The sequence below is a fragment of the Octodon degus genome, unplaced genomic scaffold, assembly GCF_000260255.1.
Source record: "Octodon degus isolate 3935 unplaced genomic scaffold, OctDeg1.0 scaffold00026, whole genome shotgun sequence".
Taxonomy (NCBI): domain Eukaryota; kingdom Metazoa; phylum Chordata; class Mammalia; order Rodentia; family Octodontidae; genus Octodon; species Octodon degus.
The window spans coordinates 13,026,739-13,030,471 of NW_004524602.1; positions in this window are offsets into that span (position 1 = coordinate 13,026,739).

The window sequence follows — 3,733 nt, forward strand, 5'->3', positions numbered from 1 at the left end:
GACTTAAAACAGAGGCTGATAATTTTTCCCCATGGTTCACCACTCTGATGTCAGCTTTGGCTGGCCCTTTAGTCATTCCATTGGTTTTGATCACCATTAGACCTTACATAATCAATAGGATAATGCAATACGTAAGCTCTCGCTTACAATCTATTAAAATAATGATGATACAAAACCAAGGCTGGGAACTTATTCTCAATAAAGAACAACCTAGTAAGTCAATGATTTGACTCACCCCCTTAAAATCAGTGGGGAATGTCGTACCCTGTCAAAATTGACTCCATTTTGTTGCCCTTCTAACCTCTCCAGAGTTCCTGTTCTGTATGCGCTGACCCCTCCCAACTCCTCACCCCTTGATTGCCAACTCAAATTCCTCCCAATTCTTCCCAATTCCTCACCCCTATGACTCCAGTCTTGCGATATCTGTTCCCCAAACCTTATCTCAATGAACTCTGTATGACCTCGCCAACTCAGCACCTTCACCCAACAGGACCACCCCATGAACTAATGACCCTGCCACTTCTTCTCCACCCCTCCCCTGTTTCTGCGGTTTTCAAGCTTAAATACTGCACCTTGTTAATGCTCAGCGCGCCTCTTTGCACCTTGCATAGAGACCGCCGCTAGGTACCAGCTAAAATAAAGCGCCTCTTTTAACTTTTGGACTTGCCTCGTTGTCATCTGATTTTTGAGTTACAACACTTCCAAGGTCTGTGTACTCCCCAGATGCACCCTCATTAGCACACCAGAGCACAGGCGTGCTCACTCTCGTTGCACGGCCAGCCACCCCAACTTCACTGGCTTAAAACAATGATTACTTTTTCTGACTATGTGGGTTGACTGGTTGTTCTGTTTGTGAGCTTTCTCTCTCCTTTCTTGCACTAGGAACTGATCTCAGGACCTTGCCCTTGCCAGGCATGTGCTGTGCCACTGCACTATGTCCCTAGCCCTGACGGGTTATCCTGATCTCACCTGCGTTTACTCAATGGCTGGCTACCACTGGCAGGAAGGGCAGTTGGATCGGGACACCCAGGACATCGTCAGTTACCCGCCTGGCAGCTGGGGCACCTCCACCTCTAGGAAGCTAGCTGGTTTCCTTGTGTGGCACGGGGAGTAGTGTCCTCAGAGAAGGAAAACATCGGTGTGAGGGTCTCATAAAGCCAAACAGCAGGACGTTATGCAACGTGATTCCCACTACATTCTACGGGTGAGCCCGAGTCACTGCCAGGCCAGCTTAAGTGGGTGAAGGAAGAGCTCGGCCTTTGGACTGGAGGAGTGGCAAAATCACTGCAGAACTGTGGGGACAATGGAACGGGGAGAAATTGTGACCACCGAATAACTTGCTTCCTGTGGGAGAACTGCAGTATTTACCAGGATTATTCGCTGTCTAATCCGTCCACTATCAAGTCTCAGTTATCCATGACCTGAATGCGCCTGAGTCAGAAATCTAAAGGAAATTCAACTGACATGTCAACATATAAAAATACATCTAGGGCTGGTGAGATGGCTCAGTGGTCTAAAGCACCTACTTAGAACAAGCTTAGCAAAGCACAGGGACCACGGTTCAATCCCCCAGCACCACATGCCAGCCAGCCCCGCCCCCTGGTGGGCTGAGCTGGCCACACACACACACAAATAAAAAAAAATAAAATTAAAAAAAATACATCTAAGTTCATTAACAGTAGGTAAATCCAAATAAAAATCCTATCATTTCCCACCTATTATATATTCACCAAAGAGATGTTAAACTTCCTTTCTAGTAAGTGCAAATAAAAAATCATATCAGTTTTCTATTCATTATATAGTAAAGATATCAAACAGATGTTAAACTGTTGCTGTACAAATAATGGTTAAGTTCAACCAAATAAAATTGTCCACATTCAAGTGTTTTTGACATGCAAGAGCTGCAATTTCATATAGGTCAACTGAGAAAATGATTCCTTACAGCACTTGACTATTACAGTAAAAATGATCCATCAAAAAGAAGAAGAAGAAAAAAAAAAAAAAGAATGGAGGTGGGCTGGGAGATAGCTCAGTGGAATAAGTGCTTGCCTGGCAAGTACAAGGTCCTGAATTCAATCGTTGGACTTTTATTTAAAAAATAAAAATAAAAAAAACATATGATTGGATTTGGGTTCGAATTTGCCCAGGCTGGGCTTGAATTTGCAATTTGTGTCTCAGCCCTCTAAGTAGCTGAGATCACAGCTGTGAGCCACTAGGCCTGGGTAGGTTGTCTCTTCAAATCATTCACTCTGAGGAAAGTACTGTGCCACAAAAAAATAAAATTAAATAAATAAATAAAAAATAAATGGAGGGCTGGGGATATAGCTCAGCAACATAGGCACCTGTCTGGCAAATGCAAGGTCCTGAGCTCGATTCCTGGTGCTACACACAGAGAGACAAAAAATGGATAGTACAGTAGGGTTGTAAGATGTAATGTTTCTTTTTTTTAATATTCTTTTTTTTAATTTATTTTTTATTTGTGTGTGTGTGTGTGTGTGTGTGTGTGTGGCCGGCTCAGCCCACCAGGGGGCGGGGCTGGCTGGCGTGTGGTGCTGAGGGATTGAACCACGGTCCCTGTGCTTTGCTAAGCTTGTTCTAAGTAGGTGCTTTAGACCACTGAGCCATCTCACCAGCCCCTGTAAGATGTAATGTTTCAAGCATTACAATAAACTGCATTTCTACGAATGAACAAGATCAGAAAAAGCAATGTTAAAGGAATATAAAAAACATGCACACTATGACTAACATTTTATACATTAGGCATGCACACACGTATGTAGCTGTAAAAGAACCTAATAATGAAGGAGGTGGATACACACCAGCTCCTGGTGGTGCTTGCCTGCTAGGTAAAAGAAGCCGGGCAACAGTTAGAAGGGTCTTCAGCCTTAACTGACACCTTATTTTTTAAATTATTTTTAATGAAGAAATTATGACTAAAGTTTCACATTTTAAATTCTGGGTATTAGAGGCAGGCCTGGTGGTGCACGTCTGTAATCCCAGCATTCTGGGAAGCAGAGGCAGGAAGGTTACAATCCTGAGAGCAGACTGGGCTACTGAGAACAAGACTCAAGAAAAAAGGAAAGCTTTAAAGGTCCTGGGTTTAATCTCTAGTACTGGGGATTAGGGTACATTGGGGAGTGAGTACTTGTCATGTAAATCTTTTGTGTATATGAAATTTCACAAGACCAAAAAAAAATCAGTTTGACACAAACAAAGCAAAGCAAATCATTCTAGCTAATGAGCATCTGGACAAGCTGTGGGTTTGGAGACAAGAACAAACAAAACAAAAAATAACACTCCCAATGCAGAAAACTTGAGGTTTTTTCCCTAATATTAAGGGTTAGTAAACCCTGAAACACACTACTATGGGAAATTTGGAACTTTATCATTACTGTTTTTGACAGAATTAGGAAAGACGGAGTTAACGTAAGAGTCAGGGATATAGTTCAGCAGCACAGTGCCTGCTGGCAAGTGTGAGGTCTTGACTTTTATCCCCCAGCTCCAAAAAAAAAGGATTCTTCTTGCTCCTTATGCTAATGTGCAAGAGAGAAGAAGATAGAGGATGAACTATGGAAAAGACACTCAATAATTGCTTTTTAAAATTCTCAGATCTTCAAATGACAAATGATGTTAAACTCAAGAAATTGTAGGGACAGGGTGATGGCTCAGTAGAACAAGCACTTGCTTGGCAAGCGCAAGGGCCTGAGTTCAATCCCCGGTTCTGCCAAAAAAA